Source organism: Dreissena polymorpha, chromosome 2 (assembly GCF_020536995.1).
Source record: "Dreissena polymorpha isolate Duluth1 chromosome 2, UMN_Dpol_1.0, whole genome shotgun sequence".
Classification (NCBI taxonomy): domain Eukaryota; kingdom Metazoa; phylum Mollusca; class Bivalvia; order Myida; family Dreissenidae; genus Dreissena; species Dreissena polymorpha.
Window position 1 is genome coordinate 136346591 of NC_068356.1, and position 19579 is coordinate 136366169.

The 19579-nt window shown below is 34.3% G+C and overlaps 1 long non-coding RNA gene across 1 annotated transcript; it reads left to right on the forward strand.

The window, feature by feature from the left end:
• Nucleotides 1-13232: 13232 nt before the first annotated feature.
• Nucleotides 13233-14838, forward strand: LOC127869156 (uncharacterized). The gene is made up of 3 exons (XR_008044445.1): nt 13233-13580; nt 13901-14091; nt 14427-14838. It is a non-coding gene; the product is annotated as an uncharacterized LOC127869156 (long non-coding RNA).
• Nucleotides 14839-19579: the final 4741 nt, after the last annotated feature.

Here is a 19579-nt window from a genome sequence, read left to right on the forward strand (position 1 = left end):
TTGATACTTAAGGAATAAAATGGACCTAAACATAAAACTTAACCAAAATTTTCAATTTTCTAAGTATAAAAAGGGCACATTATTCTGTCAAAATGCACGCCAGAGTTATGTCACTTTGCCTGCCCAGTCCCCTTATGATAGAAAGTAAGTGTACCAAGTTTGAATGCAATAGCATTGATACTTTCTGAGAAAAGTGGACCTAAACGCAAAACTTAACCAAAATTTTCAATTTTCTAAGTATAAAAAGGGCACATAATTCTGTCAAAATGCACGCCAGAGTTATCTGACTTTGTCTGCCCAGTCCTCGCATGATATTTAGTAAGTGTACCAAGTTTGAATGCAATAGCATTGATACTTTCTGAGAAAAGTGGACCTAAACGCAAAACTTAACCGGACGCCGACGCCAAGGTGATGACAATAGCTCATAATTTTTGTTCAAAAAATAGATGAGCTAAAAATCATATAATACTTTGTTAGATGTAATTGAGTTAAAATTGAGATAAAATACACATAAGACTTCTTTCTAAAAAAAAATATATATATATATATTTTTTTATTTTTTTTGGGGGGGGAAATTGGGATTTTTTTGCCACATTTTGGGAAAAAAGTATACTTTTTGGGATTGAGAACATAGCCGAATTTCGGCTATAAAATCGGGCCAAAAAAAACCTGATATCTTATTATAAAACCGAAATCATATAACATAATTTTTTTTTTTATATATGTTATTTGGCTATTCAAGAGCTATATGAATATTGCATTTAACAGTTACTGAGGTGTTATCATGGCTCTATTGAAAACATAATACAGCAATTAAATCAATGTGATGTCATCAGGGCATTCTCGTTCTTAATATAAACAACATCATTCACTACATGCTTGGGTGATGTAGTAGATTTAGTGAAGCGGCGCTGCCCCCCTCACTTTGTGAAAAATGAGTCATGAACTTTTCAAAATTGTAAAAAAAGAGTCGCGAACTTCTGATAATTGTGAAAAACGAGTCACGAACTTGTACAAATTGTGAAATTGAGTTGTTTAAGAAAAAGTATACTTAAAGCATGTTTGAAACTTGCATCATATTGAAATGTACATGTAAATAACTAATGCATTAACATAATATTTTGATTATCTTGACACATTCACCAAATATTATAACCACTTACAGTTAGATCAACACTATACACATGTACATGTATTCTCACTGACTGGTAAACACTATCTAAAACCATAGAAAAACCAATTCCCTGTCAACGTATTGTCTTGCTTAATTTATTTATGTAAGACATTAAAACCAGTTATTTTATTGTTTCAGTTAGTACAAAGCATAAATACATAGTACACTGTTTGAACATTACTGCTCATCATGAAAATGCATAACAATTAATGTTTTTTATGTATGTTGACTTGGCAATGTGTATTAATGTGATTATAAGATTGGTGGTTTCGCCAAATAAATAACCTATGGACAGATTGATTACAAAAAACCCGAAAGTTGTTCTCTCACCATTGAGAATTCCGATTACACGTAGTATTCATTTGCCGTTAAATTATAGACAATTACTTTTTTCTAAACCTACAGTCAAATTAAGTTTACTTCGAACATCTTTCATTGGAGGTACAACCCTTGTCAAAAAATAACCCACTTTCATACCAAAACACACTTAAACCAACATAAAACTGTGTTTTTTCTGAGTTTTTCTTAGCGGAAGTTGGTTTTTGCTAATAAAAGTGAGTTTTATGTGCGCTAAACTGTGCTTAACTGAGTTTAAAGTTGGTTATTTTAAGAAGATGTGTGTTTAAGCGAGTTTTTTTCTGTAAGAAGTCGGTTTTTTGTGTGTCATAAGTGAGCCTTTTTATTTATGAGTTGGTTTATGTGTGTTTAAGTGTGTCTTTTTGTTTTATAAGCGAGTCTTTTACAACAGAAGTTGGTCTTTTTTTAAACAGAAGTGGGTTTAAGCGAGTTTAACTTGGTCTTTTTGTAAATAAGTTGAGAGCTGCAACGAGGCTTAAAGACTCACTTTAACACACTTTTCAACAAGTTGGTCTTTTATTTATTAATATAACTCATCAATGAAACAATAATTCTTCAACTGGGTCTTTGTTTGATGTTTATAGCCATAAATAAAACAAGTAAAGTGTAAAGGGGCTTTTTTTACAGCTTGTTTGCCATTGTCCCTATTGTACATTTGTGTGCTCCCCATAATTTTTAGGGAATATTGGATGAAAATGGCTCTTTCAGAACATCACAGGTTCACAGATGGACAACAAGTATCACTGACAAAAACTATAACAATGGTCAAGCTTAGTTTTATACATGAAAATGAAAGAGTTTGTGTTTCACTTTGAATTTTTATCTTTATGTTTTTTTTTATTATAAACAATATCTTATGATTGTTTTATGTCTTTTTTTTTAAACAATCTCATATGATTAATCTCATATGATTGTTTATATTTGTTTAAAACAGTATTTACTTGTTAAATCTGCATATTTAAATAATTATGGTATTGGAAACATTATTTTGGAATTAATCTATTCATTTTTGTACATAAGTTATGCAAGATTTTGATATTTGCATATGACACCATCATATCCATTTTCTTAATTTGCAATAAAATAATAAAATGCCAAACATGACCTGTGTTACATAAACTGTCAACAAAATAACAAGACAATACCTAAAAACACCCTTATTTCACACCACTAACAATAAACAGATAACAATCTGTCAGGCATTCAGAGCTAAACAGGGTACTGATTGTAACAGGGTTGAAATATTCATTTCAAGGATTCTGTTCATGTGTTCTGTTTTAAATGTTATTATTTCCATATAACGCATTGTGTTTACCTGGGTTACTTATTAAGCTGTGCTCCTGTGGCCAGTCTTAGAGTTAAAGTCAGTCAAGCATGTGAGTTACACATGTCCAGTTTATATAATTGTTCAGTCAGGCTTGACCAGTTATTTTCCCGCCCTTTCCTTTGTCTTCTGGTCACTTCTAACTTGAACACAGAGCTGTACACATCTACTTTTAAGATGTACATTTATAGTACAGAGTTGCCATTACTTCAATATAAGGTTAGTTCTATTTCTACCTGTTTGCATTTACTCTTTCTTGTATTTGCATTGAGTTGTATTTATGTTGTGAGTTGATATAACTCATATTTGATAAGTAATTAGGTTAAATTCAGAAAAGCAGCATTGCCATCCTAAACGGCTAACGATTCCTATAATTCACAGTTTCCCATACTCTTCACATGTATAATCTTATTTGCAGCAGTAGCACAGCACCCGCAGAGAATTGTATAAGATTGAGAGAGAGTTCCGTACACATTCCACAAATGGTAAGTGAGAACGAGAAAGAGTTGAGATCTCATGTAATTGTATGTTTATGCTGTATATGTACCATTTATCATGTTACCAGATCTTTTATATATATTTCATTGTAACTTGTTAAAGGCCACACATGATATGTTTTATATATTTGTTACTTTGCATATAATAATATAGTGTCTGATACCATGTTTATATATGTTTCAGTGACATGGAATTCGTATAGTAATAAAGACGAATACAACATATATTCGGGTGGTTATTTTGAGCCGGGCACTGCCCGTTTATATTTGGCGCCCAACGTGTTTTGCGGACCCGAGAGGAAGATGGCGGCCCGTGGAAAGCGGAGAAGTCGTGGAAGGGTCGTTGAGGACTGAGCGTACGTAGGAAGAGTCTTATTGGACGGGTCGTAGAAGACGTAGCGGAAGTGGGAGTCGTTTAACCGTGTATTTAGAACATTTCCGAGGATTTATAGTGCAATATCGTGTACCTACCGTGTGGACAATTGTGAAGTGGACATCTTTAAATAGTTATCGTGTATCATATTCAGACTTTTAATCATTTGTGGCCTATATTCATCATATGTGTATTCTTCACCTTTCTTCGTAACCGTGAGTATATGTATGTGAGTGAGAGAGAGAATATATTATTTGTTTACCTAATATAATTGATTGCTCTAATTACTTGGTGACGGTTACATCTTTATAAGATCTATTCTTCATCCTTTATCAACAGTTACTAAAAACATTGAAATGCTGCTATTTTGAATTTATTCATAAAGTGATTATAAATTCATTAATTTTGTAACCAACTCATTGCTATCCCTTTAACCTCTTTATTCTATAAATTCTCATATAATCCCTTTACCAGTGTCCATACCTTTATCCAGCCCTTTTACATTTTGGCCTTAATTCTATTTAGTCCATTGTATTCCATTTTATTACTGTGTGAGTGTTTGTTTTGATTTGCTGCATTCCTGAGTTTATGCATTGCTAACAGTACATCAGGTTACACTTGTTCACCTTGATTATACATGATTTGGTTTTGATTGGATATAGAATTCCCTAATTTGCATACTGAGTTTGGATATCATCGCTTCCTTGGTTTTCATTGGTTGACACATGACTGAATTTTTTTTTTCACTGACAGACCATGTGACTACTATTTTACCTTATATGGAAGTTGTAGTAGAGTAGTAATTCTCAACACAGTGTAGTAGTACATGTACATGTAGGTAAGGTCTGTTTTGGACAGATGTCTCCCGTGTGAGCTGATATCAGGTAACATTTGTGGTCGGCTTCTTTGGTTGTTATTTTAGTTAATTTGATTTGTCTCAGGGCATTGCATTTTTATTTTGGCGTTTAATATTTCTGAAGTTAATACTTATAACACAGTGTAGGTTGAGTGATTTGAATTAAAATACTTGGTGCAATTTATTCATTTGAATTTAATTTGAAATTATTTTGAACACTTATTTAAACTTCTTTATTTTTTTGTGAAATATTTTCATCTATTATTGATACTTAGGTTTGATTTGAAATATTTGGTTTTATTTATATTGTATTATTCTAAGTTGGACTTTGATTTTTAGGTTCTTCCTTGCAGTTTACGGATGGAAATACTTAGTTAATTTCATTTCATATCTTATTTGGAATTATTCTTGGACATTTTGGATAATTAATTATTTTCATTTACATTGCATTCCATTTACACATAGTGTGTTGAAGTTCTGTTTGATATAGGTGATTGAAGTTGTGCATGTTTAGTTGTGACTTAAGTTGACGCAATAGTGTGTTAGCTTGTTCTTGTACTTTGGAGTCTATTTTTCAGTTCATTCAATTTTGGGTTTGTGCTTTTGTGACCGAATTAGTTTGAACGTTGCTGAAATTGTGTGAAAGTGCATCACTGTTCATACTTTGAAGTTTGAATTTGATGTTTTGTTTTAGTTGTGATACTTGATTGATTGGTTCATTGTGGGTCAATTAATTTACTTGTATCTTAACTTTATTTTTTTATACTTTGTGATAATATTCTTAGTCCAGGATCCGTTTGCGCACAAGTGATTTATTTATTATTCATTATACTTGGTGATTATTGATTGACTTTCAGACAGTGCAAAAGTGATTTAACTGGTGTTTTCACTTATTGAATTTGATTTAAAGTGGATTCATTTGTTTGTACTTATACTTTGAATTGATTTTATAGAAGTTCACTTTGAATTGCAACTTAATTAGTCTTTGAGGATTTATTTGGTTGAACTTAAGGTTGAGTTGATGCAATACTGACTTAACTTTATTATTTTTTTTTTAATTAATAATTAGAATTGGAAGGTGTTTGTTTGTTGTTTTATTGGCAGCAACTTTGAATTTTGGGTAGCATTTAACTGACTTTGAACTTTATTTGGTCTAAGCTATATTATACTATGTATGTTGGAAGAGATTAGTGTTTCTTTGAAACACAATATACTTGGAAGGGTTATCATTATTTCTTCGGAAATTATTACTTTGAAGTGAAACTATTGTTTCTTCGGAAGCAAAGCCCTTGAAGAGAAATTGTTTCTTCGGAAACTATTGACTTTGAAGTTGACATGAATTGATTATTTGACAGAATTAATTAATTGATTAATTGATAGGTTGCATTAAATCACTGATAATTGAAAGTTGAATTTGAAGTTAAATGAACATGGCATCAAGTGAAGGGAAGATTATGGAGACTGTTCAAGAAGAAGGAGGTCAGGATATTACAGAGGAAGATAGGAAATTGCTTGAAGCATTTAAGAAGCTTGATGTTAAGCCTGAAATTGAAAATACAGAGGACTTAGTCAAATTTATGTCCACATATAGATGTCGGGAAAAGGCTGAAGATAGGTCTAGGTCAGCTGAAACTTTAAGATATGTTGAGGACAGAAGACACTTTGAAGACAGAAGACACTTTGAGGACAGAAGAAACTTTGAGGACAGAAGAACCTTTGAGGAAAGAAGATATGGTGATGACAGAACCTTCAATAGTAGTAGCTACCCCAGGATATCAACCTTTGGAGGGGTTAGTGGAAAAGGAGAAGCCAGTTGGGAGAGTTTCAAGTTTGAAGTTCAGTCTTTGATGGCTGATAGGATATTCAGAGAAGAGCAAATCTTATTTGGAATAAGAAAGGCTGCCAAAGAAGATGTGGCTGACATATTAAGACGACTAGGAACAAAGGTTACAGTGAATGAAGTTATGTGGAAGCTGGAGAGTACATATGGAAATGTTGAAACGAAGGAAACTATTCTAAGAAAGTTTTACAATTGTTCCCAGCAACCTGCAGAGTCCATTGCATCATTTTCTTCTAAGCTTGAAGACTTGTACGACAAGGCAGTTTCTTTGGGGGGTATTAAGAAGGATGACAATATAATTAAAGGGGTCTTATACCAAGGATTGAAGAAGGAACTCAGGCAGCAGGCAGCTTACAAGTTTGAAACAGAACATGATTATGACGCCTTTAAAATCTATCTAAGAAAGATGGAGTCTGAAGATAGAGAGGAGAAAAGAGAGACAACAAAGCCAGCCAACCCTGCGGTAAATACAACAGCACCAGAATTGACTGAAGTCCTGTCACAACTCAAAAGGTTGAATGAAAGAATCGATAGATTAGAAAGAGAGAAAGTAACAGGTCAGTCAGAGAACCAGTACACACCCTTTATCAGCAGAGGTGCTCGGCGTGGACAACACGGTTATGATAGACATTTCCGGCCAGATCAGAGGGGTTTCAGAGGAACAACAAGAAGGGAACCATCAAGGCCACTGTCATCAACCACGTTTATGCCCACCTGTTACCACTGCAATCAACGTGGACACATTGCTAGGGAGTGCCCAAAACTAGTTTGTGCTCCAGTCGCCGGGTCGGAGAGGAGCACACCAGAGACTAAGAAAGACCCTCAACTAGTTGGAGATGTGAATGAAGTCAACCTGAATATTAACAACAATACAACCACAGCTCTTTTGGACACTGGATCATGCGTAAGTATTATATCTGAAACATTCTATAAAGAACACTTAGCTGATACTGAATTAGAGCCACTGACAGAAATGATCAACATAGAATGCGCTGATGGTCAACAACTCCCATACTTAGGATGTATAGAAGCTACCATTAGTATTGAAAATGGATTGGAGAAAGCAACATCAAAGCAATGTGTCTTTTTGATATCACCAGATACGAAATACTCTGCAAGAACTCCAATAATTCTAGGAACAAACATATTGAAAACATTACTACAAGACTGCAAAGATAATTTTGGTGAACAATTTTTACAGAAGGCTAATTTACATACTCCATGGTTTTTAAGCTTTAGATGTTTAGTAATAAGAGAGAAAGCACTTAGAAGAAACAAGAATTGTCTGGCTATACTGAGATGTGCTACTGAACATAAGATTACCATAGGACCAAATCAAACCAAACATATACCAGTGACAGCTTATAGAAAACTACCATACAGTGAATGTAATGCATTGATATCAGAGACAGGAGATTCATCACTTCCTGACTTCATTGACATCGGACCAGCTCTCGTGAATTATGACTTTAAGAAGAATGAGTATGTAGTGGAGTTATCTAACGTCACCTATAATACAGTTACAATAGCACCCAGAGCCATCATTGCAGAGCTACAGCCAGTTGACATTGAAGATGATACAACAAGGAGACACCTGAAGGAAGAGGAAGATTTGAAGAGAAGACAAGAGGCATTGATAGAAAGCTTGGACATCGACAAAGACAACATTTTAACACCTGAACAAAGAGAACAATTAAAAACACTTCTTCAAAAACACAAGGATTTATTTTCAACTTCTGACACAGATATAGGAACGTGTACGAAAACCAAACATAGAATAAATCTACATGACGAAACGCCATTTAAAATGAGACATCGCAGGATACCACCTAACATGGTTGAAGAGGTTAGAGCACATCTGGAACAGTTACTTTCATGCGGTATAATAACACCATCCAAATCTCCATGGGCATCACCAGTAGTTCTTGTTAGGAAGAAGAATGGAACACTCAGAATGTGTATAGACTTTAGAAATCTTAATGCCAAGACTATTAAAGACTCCTATGCCCTTCCCAGAATAGAAGACGTTTTTGATTGTTTACAGGGGGCGATGTATTTTTCTACGTTGGATATGAAATCAGGTTATCATCAAATTGAAATTGAGGAGGAGCATAAGGAAAGAACAGCCTTTACAGTAGGAGCACTAGGGTTTTACCACTTCCGAAAAATGCCATTCGGATTGACAAATGCCCCAGCAACATTTCAAAGAAATTCAGAGGAAATGCTAGGAGATTTGAATATGAAGATCTGCGTTATTTATTTGGACGACCTTATCATCTTTAGTAAAACTTTTGAGGAACACCTACATAACATAAACACCATTTTTGACAGATTAAGGGAATTTGGTTTGAAACTAGCTCCTGAAAAATGTGAATTCTTCAGAGAAAAGATAGCTTTCCTAGGACACATTGTGAGTAGTAAAGGAATTGAAACTGACCCAAGTAAGATAGACAAGATCAGAAACTGGCCATCACCAAGCACACCAGAAGAATTGAGAAGTTTTTTGTCATTTGCTGGATATTACAGAAGATTTATTCAAGACTTTAGCAAAATTACGAGACCGTTGAATGATCTGTTACCACCAACCAAAGCAAAGAAGGGACAGAAGAAACCACTGAAGGAATGGAAATGGACAGACACTGAAGAAGATATATTTACTAATCTGAAAGAAATTCTGTCTACACCTCCAGTTCTGGCATATCCAGATTTCAACTTACCGTTTGAAGTACACACGGATGCATCAGGTAAGGGTTTAGGAGCTGTGCTATATCAACAACATCACGACAACACCAAACACGTCATAGCATATGCAAGCAGGTCACTCAGTAAATCAGAATCAAACTACGCAGCTTTCAAATTAGAATTTTTGGCATTAAAATGGGCAGTCACCGAAAAGTTTTCAGATTACTTAACCAACACTCACTTTACATTACTCACAGATAACAATCCACTCACTTACATTCTCACTACAGCGAAATTAGACGCAACAGGGCAAAGATGGGCATCAGATTTGGGCAATTACAACTTTGACATCATATACAGGGCAGGCAGAAACAACACAGATGCAGATGCACTCAGCAGATATCCTCACCACAAAATCATAGACCAACAACAACATGAAAACATCAAAATAGACAACAGCACTGTGAAAACAATTTGCAAGTACATAACACCAGCACTCATTGACACACTACCAGCATTGTCACTCAACATCATAGAAGCTACAGAAACACCAATGCAACCTATAGCACAGCTTGAATTAAGAGAAATTAGGAAAGCACAGAGACAAGATCAATTAATTGAAAAGTGGAGAATAGCAACTATAGACAAGACCCTACCCCAATTTAATACTCTACCTGGAGATATCATAATGAAAAAGAACTTTGAAAACTTTATCATAAAGAGAGGCATTCTGTACAGGAATTTACATGAGAATGAAGAGATTATTGAACAACTCGTTATACCAAACTGCTATAAGAGAGAAATACTAGAAGGATTTCATGACGACTGTGGTCACCCTGGAAGAGATAGGACACTAAGATTACTGAGAGAACGCTATTTTTGGCCAGGAATTACAACAGATGTGGAGAAACATGTCACAGGATGTAATCGATGTTTAAGGAGAAAGACAACAGTGAATACAAGGGCACCAATGATTAATGTGAATACAACTTATCCATTAGAATTAGTGTGTTTTGACTTTCTGTCAGTTGAACCATCTAAAGGACATAGTAACATCCTAGTGATAACGGATCATTATACCAAATTTGCCATGGCCATTCCGACAAAGAACCAGACAGCGAAAACAACCGCCGAAGCCTTTTATAACAATTTTGTTGTTCAGTATGGTATTCCAACAACTTTACACTCTGACCAAGGAGCCAATTTCGAATCACAGATAATCAAAGAGCTCTGCAAATTAACCAATACAAAGAAAACTCATACTTCTATTTACCATCCTCAAGGAAACGGAACTCCAGAAAGATTTAATAGAACATTACTAGGCATGCTTGGAACATTAGAGAATGATCAGAAGAAACATTGGACTGATTACATTAAGCATCTGGTATTTTGCTACAATTGTACTCCACACGAATCGACAAGAGTATCACCTTTCGAATTAATGTTCGGACGTAAAGCAAAATTACCCATGGACACCAAGTTTGAACAAGTAACATCAGAATTCAAGACCAAAGAAACCAAAGATTACATTGAACATTTAAAGATGAGAATGAAGAGGACAAGAGAAATAGTTGAACAGTATGTAGAAAATGCCAAAGGTAAGCAAAAGAAGTATTATGACATGAAAGCTCGAGCAGCAAGAGTTCAAGTAGGGGATAAGGTTCTTGTAAAAATCCTATCCCATACTGAAGGAAAACACAAACTGGTAGATAAGTTTGAAGAGGAAGTTTTTACTGTCCTAGAACAAGTAAATGACCATATACCAGTCTATCGTGTCAGGTCAGAATCAGGTAAGGAGAAAACTCTGCACAGGAATCATCTGCGCCTGTTGGTTAATCAGGATGAAGCAGAAGAGTTCCGGGATAATCAGGAGACTACTTCAGGTAACAGCATACCTGTAGACGTAGCAGAAGAAGAAGTAGAAGAATTATCAGACAAGAAGACCATGGATGCATCCAAAGAAGTAGAAAAGATGGAAGACGATGATGAGGATGAGTCTGATGCAGGAGATCTTGTATATTTTTCAAGAGGTGGGGACGCCCATATCCTAGCTGACGACATAGATATGTCTAGAGAAGAATCAATGACGGAAAACATAGATATGTCTACAGAAGAATCGAGGATAGAAGACAGAGATGATATTTCTAGTGAAGTTCCCGGAGAACAAAGAAACGAAGATAGGGAAGAATTAATACAAGCAGAGGATAGAGTAGACGAAGTTGTTGAAGATGTTCCTGAATCTACAGCAGGGAATGAAGAAGAGAACAACGAAGAAGAGATGCCTGAAAACATACCTCATCAAGTAGATTTGTCGCAAGAAGCTGACATTACTGAAGAACCAGACATTACTGAATACCCTATACAAGATCAAGATAATAATAATCAAGAAGAAATTGAAGTCCCTATAGAAATGGATGAAGCACAACCGATAAGGACAGAGACATCTACATCGGATACTAGAGCTCCAACACCAAAACCAAGACAATCTGTCAGAGAGAGACGACCTCCAGATCGGTATAAGGATTACCAGATGAATGCTTGTGTGGTACCAAGACCACAAGATGCCAGGTTTGAGGCATTAAATAAATTGATTGCCTCAGGTGTTTTAAATCAATTAGACAGTAAGACAGCTGGACGTATGGTTTCTAGTATTTTTCAATGAAATTTTCATTAAAAATTTGTTTTAACATATTTTAAACAATATTGTGTATGTATTTTGTGTGTATTTTATATCAGATGTTGTTTTTTTTTTTTTTTTTTTGCAAGGTTCGGGCAGTATTATTCTGATTAATAATTATCAGAAAGAGTTATCTCTGAAATAAATTTCAGTGAGTTTTCATGCGAGTGACGTGATGTTATTTTTGTAACTTTCTTATTAACAATGTGAATTGCTGATATTGCATATAGTATCAATTGATTTTTTTAATGTATTATTTTAATGTGAGGACACAGTTCTGAAGAGCAGGAGGAAAAGAGTCAGAATCATATTTATACATTTATGTAAGGTAAGTATGTATCAGTTATTCAGTAGTATAACTAGTGGATGTAGTTTCGATAAAGTATGTTGTTCTTGCTTGTACAATGCTGTTATTATAAACAGTATAGTGAGATAGATAGGTATTGTATCTATTTTGTATAGAAAGGTTATTTGTTGACGGACGATTCTGTTTTTACTGTGACATGACAATTTTGTTTTCTTCTTGGTTTGTTATGATGAGGACATCATTGTTCGGGCCAGGGAAGTCTGTAACAGGGTTGAAATATTCATTTCAAGGATTCTGTTCATGTGTTCTGTTTTAAATGTTATTATTTCCATATAACGCATTGTGTTTACCTGGGTTACTTATTAAGCTGTGCTCCTGTGGCCAGTCTTAGAGTTAAAGTCAGTCAAGCATGTGAGTTACACATGTCCAGTTTATATAATTGTTCAGTCAGGCTTGACCAGTTATTTTCCCGCCCTTTCCTTTGTCTTCTGGTCACTTCTAACTTGAACACAGAGCTGTACACATCTACTTTTAAGATGTACATTTATAGTACAGAGTTGCCATTACTTCAATATAAGGTTAGTTCTATTTCTACCTGTTTGCATTTACTCTTTCTTGTATTTGCATTGAGTTGTATTTATGTTGTGAGTTGATATAACTCATATTTGATAAGTAATTAGGTTAAATTCAGAAAAGCAGCATTGCCATCCTAAACGTGCTAACGATTCCTATAATTCACAGTTTCCCATACTCTTCACATGTATAATCTTATTTGCAGCAGTAGCACAGCACCCGCAGAGAATTGTATAAGATTGAGAGAGAGTTCCGTACACATTCCACAAATGGTAAGTGAGAACGAGAAAGAGTTGAGATCTCATGTAATTGTATGTTTATGCTGTATATGTACCATTTATCATGTTACCAGATCTTTTATATATATTTCATTGTAACTTGTTAAAGGCCACACATGATATGTTTTATATATTTGTTACTTTGCATATAATAATATAGTGTCTGATACCATGTTTATATATGTTTCAGTGACATGGAATTCGTATAGTAATAAAGACGAATACAACATATATTCGGGTGGTTATTTTGAGCCGGGCACTGCCCGTTTATATGATTATCTAGGGGCAGATAAGGCTACTGATGGGGTTTGCCTAGAGATAAGGCTGTGTGGAATAAGATATAAGGCTTTTGATTGGCTATTGCACTGAGGAAGTTATCTTTTTGAAAACAACAACTTTTGAAAAACAAGCTGGTGTCAGCAATTGAATATTGAGCTAAATTTAATTCAGCAACATTAATATAAAGAAGTGAAAGACTTATAATGGTAGTGTAAAATGTCTTGAAATTCTGTCAGCATGAAGTATTGTGTGATGAAAACAATGTGTTTTTTACTGCAATGTGGAAATCAATAATAAGTTGGTTGGAAAGGGGGTTGAACTGCCTGTTGTTGTTTTTGGAATACTGAAGAACAGTTTTAACAGGTTTGTATTGTCATTTCTTCACCCCTTTTTTATTTAGTTTATTGAATTAATTATGATCATTATCATATTTATGTATTGTCACTGGGAAATGTAAATGGATAAGTTATTGTATTGCAATTTAAAGGATAAACAACACATTTTGAAGCGAAAATAGATAAACTTACACATGAAAAAGTGTAAATGTTGTGTACAGTGAATAATTATGGTTGTGTTTCATGGTTATTGTCATCTAAAATTTTATTTATATCTATTTCTGGTTATTACTGAACGGATTTCTTTCCCTCATACTTAATTAGAACTTATATATTTTAATTTTGAAGGTTAAACTCTTGCCACAAGGCAAAATTGACATCGATGGGAAGATCCTTTGGAAAGAATGTGCATCATCGCCTGCCTGATGTATGGACTTTTAAACCTGGTTTTTACCCTGCACAAGCTGGCAAACTTGAGGGGAACAAGAGTGGGAAAACCTCGCCCTGTCCTTGACCAAGAAAGCTCGATTTGTTGAGAGGTAAACTATACAGGTTATTCATTTACAATGCCACCACACCACACAGCCAAATGAGACCATGCATCTTGGTACATTTTCAAACTGCATTTTCTACCAAACGCAATTTCTTTTAATAATTGATGAAAAGTGCTAAGTCACATGTGATCACGGGATTAAAATTTCAAAAATAAACAAACAAAAACAACAAGCAAATAACTTAAATTTATTATTATTAAAGCAACAAGATTACCATAACAGCAATATTTCATAGTTAAGTGGAACGAAAACATAACCAATCAACATGTTTGAAGAATGCCTTGCCCTTTTGAAAGTGATATGGTATTAATCCTTTGCAGATCAACTGGCATAAGAGATGCTCAAGAGGAGAAGGACACAAGCAGCATCAATGGTACAACTACATGTCGCTCCAGCGCCCGCTTTCCAGGTCTCTACCAGCTGCTTTCCAGGTCCCTCCACCCGCCAAGATCAGGTCTAGGTCCCTGCACTGGCTGCTTTCCATGTCCCCTAGCGGTCAAGGTCTCTCCAGTAGCTGCTGTGCAGGTCCCAACACCGTATGCCGTCAAGGTCCCTCCATAAGCTGAAATCCAGGTTCCTCATTCCACTGCGGTTCAGGTACCTCCAACAGCTGAGATCCAGGTCTCTGCAGCAGCTGCGGTCTAAATACTCCACCCGCAGTGGTCCATTGCGGTCAACCTTTTGCTTTCAAATCTTCCATAAATGTCTATTATTGTATTATGTATTGTAAAAATAATCTGTTTGTATTAATTTGCGGTGTACTATTTTTGTCATATAAACATAATTTTCATACACATTGTGTTTTTTCCCTTTTAACCACATGGGGCTTATAATGAACTGTTGTAATTGCTTCACAAAAACCATTTTTTCTAGAACAGATCAGTCCAAAATTATTTTTTTTCACACTGCAAAATCCCACAAAAGGCTCACAAAAAACCTACTTTCTTAAAAAAACTCACTAAAACACTGTTAAAACCGACAAAAATCAACTTACCCAAACCCACAAATTGCTTTTGTTTTTTTCACAGATAAAATACTGTTAATAACTAGGTTTAAAGCGAGTTAAAAGCATGTTTTTACTGTGAAAAAAACTAACAAAGACGTGCTTTCAGCTCACTTTTCGCTCACTTAAAAACCGTGTTTAGCCTGCTTATAGCTCAAATAAAAAACACACTTTTTACCCACTTAAAACCAACTCCACAGACAGAAGTTGGTCTAAGCATGTTTAAAAAACCTCAAAAAACCAACTTGTAGAAAATCATACTCACTTTAAACCCACTTAAGATGGTTAAAAAACCCACTATGTTGGTTTGAAGCGTGTTAAACCAAGATTTAACTCAGAAAAAACCAAGTCGGTAAGCTAAAAAACCCAGTCGGTAAGCTAAAAGCGTGTCTGAAAAACCCGCTTTTAGCACAGTGCAAATACCGCAGAGTTAAACACAGATGCCTGAAAAAAAACTCACTTTAAACCCACTTAAGACGGTTAATAAAACCACTATGTTGGCTTTAAGCGAGTTAAACCAAGATTGAACTAAGATAAAACCAAGTCGGTAAGCAAAAAGTGTGTTTAAAAGACTCGATTTTAGCTCGGTGCCAATACCGCAGGGTTAAACCCAGTTTAAAACTGGGTTATAACCGGATTTTGCTCACTTTTTTGACAAGGGAATGCGGCTGGGTTCTAGTTCGCAGCGTAATTTAGCTCCGTGTAATCGGTATCCTACAATAAATAAGTGCAACTCCAGGAAGTGTTTATGTTGCAAGTTTTTAAATATGTCCTCTTTTATTCTTTCATCGGTTAATAACCGCAAATTTTCAGTTAATATTAAATCCGATGTCTCATGAAATTCTATGCATGTGGTTTATGTTATTACTTGAAATGTACCCTGTTGTGGTGCGCAATACGTTGGGCAGACGGGTAGATCACTTAAAACACGTTTTAGGGAACATTTTTTTTTAATTAAAAATAACAATAAATTTTATAACTTCATTTACCAGCACTTTAATAAAACAGGTCATAGCGTAACTAATATTTCAATTCAACCTGTGGAGCAACTTATTTTTAATAATAGTACTTCAAGTCAGTGCCAATTAAAAGCAAGGTGCATGTCAGAATTTGAATGGATTAAACCTTTGCAATCAGCTTACCCACTTGGATTAAATGATAATATTCTAAATGTTGGAACAATTTCTAAAAATAAATCGATTAATTCATTTTCTCTGTTTAGTAAACGTCTAAGAAATAAACGTTCACATGGCATTAGGAAAAATGGTAACTTAAGGCGTAAATTTAAACGTCTGCTTTCTTTAAATGATTGCTACACAGTATTACAAAATGGGGGTAAACATAAATTACTAAGTGCACTTTGCTCTCTTTCTGTTTCTTCGTTGGCGCATATTGATAAGGAATGTAAACTTATTTTACTTCAATCTGACCCTCTATATGAATGTGCTTGTATTATTGAATCTTTCACTGACTACTATCTTAAACCTTTTATTGAAAATGTACTTAACAAAACTAGAAATCGTATCAAAATTGAGTTTTGTAACAAAGGTCTTGATTTAATTGACCTTCCTAAAATATTCAATGATAAAAATGTACGTCGGTTGATTCCCCCTTATTTCCGCAATACTGAATCACCACTTATTTGCTACAAATATAGTAAACCTGTAAGAAGTATCGTTTTTAATTATAATTCTATTTCCACAGATTTAAATGTAATAAGAAATTGTCCTACATTATGTGACTGTACTAGTTCTAAATATATATATGGTCCAGTTGGACATGTTATTACTGGGGACCTTAATTTCATTCAAAATAAAAACCTTAGAAATTTGCTACGCAGAGGCCCTAAGTACAGACTGCCTATTCCTGTTGATTTTGATGACTGCATTAAGAATATCGTAACTTCCTTACATGATTATTGCACTAAATGGTGCAGGAAGGAAAATGCTGAAATTACTGCACTCAATGATTGGAAAACAAAAATATTTAGTATGGCCATGAATAAAATATGTTTTTATGATACACATCCTTTGGCCCTACCACATTCACCTAAATTTAATAAACAAAATCTCTGTAAATTGCTTGAAGACTTAAAATCTAAATTCGTCTTAGTTCCTGCTGATAAGGCTGCTAATAATGTTATCATAATATGACGAGTGTTTTATGTTCAAACTATATCACAAGAACTTTCACAAACTACATCATATTGCGAGTACAATAAGCAACCTAATGAAATTATTACCGACCATATTGCCCAATGCATAAAGTTAAATGTAATAGTCAATATTACTGACAAGAAATTGCCATCACTTTACTGGATACCTAAATTACATAAGACGCCATATAAAAGTCGTTTTATCGCTAATTCAGTGTCTTGTACCACCAAACAATTATCAGTGTATCTTACATCTGCATTGAGTGCTAATAGATATCATATAGCTAAATTTTGTAATAAAGTTTATGAAAATAGTAATATTAACCTATTTTGGTCAATAAAAAACACCTTAGAAGTTAGGCCAGAGTTTTTTAATAAAAAGATTTTCGGATTTTTTTCCAAAACATGTCCAGTAGGAGGACGGAAAAAAAAAGAAAAAAAAAAGATGGTGACCAAAAATGCACTATGCTAAAAATGTTATGGTATGAAGTTCTTTGTATATTTCGTGACCAAAATAATAAATGTCAATGAAATTTATTATGTTCTAAACATTCTCATACAAATATTTAGCAATAAACACATTTATTAACAGACCTGCATTTCATACGAATATAATTATAGTTGCATAATTTTCTTTTATCCGAAACAGTTTCTGTAACAAATGAAAATGCACAAACACGCAAATATGTCTTTTGCAAGTAATTCCTTTTGAGACAAAATGAACATCTGAATTAAAAAAAAACTCTGGCAAAGTCAATCTTCAAATTAAAAAATCTTAATCTGTCATCCAATCCCCCATGTCACTGCCTAGGCACTTTAATATTCCTCTATTAAAACAACATCTTTTACATGTAATTCAAAAATGAAACACGCCAAGTGTTGCTCGAGTATTAAAAGAAAATACAAACCAAAATCTATTAGTTACAAAATTAACAAGATTAAGCTTGTGATGGTTTAATATTTAAAATTGTAAAACACAAAGCTGAACAAGTTTCCCACTACAATCTTATAGCAAAGAGGAATTATGTAGAGATAGAATAACACATTTTTTTTACAATATATGCAGTATGAAACTAAATTATAATGAATACTATCAACTTATAAAAATACGCAGAAAACATGACACACAGCATAGCATGGAATTATTATTATCATCATCTTACAATGTTATTACCAAACAATGGTTAACATAGTCATAATCATGACACAAGTACAAATCAATTTTAATAGGCCAATGGGGAAATTTTGCACACATATGCAAAGAAACAATATATTGAAAACGCATCATAGAGTACACAGTATATGTCTCTGTAACGAGCTCTTAATCTGCAGTAAATATTTACATTATAACTGAACAAGATTATCTGGATTTATTAAATCCAGCGGTCGGAGACATATGCCCCCCCAAACGTGACCTCAACCTTTGACCTAGTGACCTGCAAAATCTTTTAGGCGTCATCTGTCAGTCATAATCAATGTACCCATGAAGTTTCATGATCCTAGGCTTAAGCGTTCTTGAGTTATCATCCGGAAACCATTTGGTGGACGGACCGACAGACGGAACGACGGAATGACATGTGCAAAACAATATACCCCCTCTTCATCATAATAATGGTTTGTATTTTATCAATTAATCAGTAATTAACCCTTTGCATGCTTGGAAATTTGTGGTCTGCTAAAATGGCGTCTGCTGAATTGCTACAATTTAATAGCATTTTCTTCGATTTTTTCAAAGAATACTATCAGAATAGCAAACAGTTTTGATCCTGATGAGACGCCACGTTCTGTGGCGTCTCATCTGGATCCAAACTGTTTGCAAAGGCCTTCAAAATTTGGTTCTCACACTGAAAGGGTTAATATAAAAAATAAATAAAATCATTATTTTTGGTCAGCCTGCTAATTGCAATGACAGGTTTGCCAAATAATGAATATATTGCATATATTAAATTGTAAAATTTCTTAAATAATTTACAAATGGTTTACCTGGCAGATGGAAGGTAGCAGTAATTCCTCCTCATCGCCATTAGGACATCAAATGCATTTTCTTTTATAATACTACGATCCTGTGTGGTTTGGTACTTTAAAATAGCATGTATGCATTTCAAGTCGCTCTCGACCAAAACATTCACTGGCATAGATGGGTCACACTTAACCTTATCTGTGTCAATCATTGTCTTAGACGCTTCAAGTGAAGCGATTTCGTCGTGTTCATTAACATGTTTGCGCACAACATCGCCAATTGATTGGTCACTAGTGGCTTTGATAAATTGTTTTGTTGTTTTAGCATCCTGGTAAATAATAAGTCCAAACCAGTA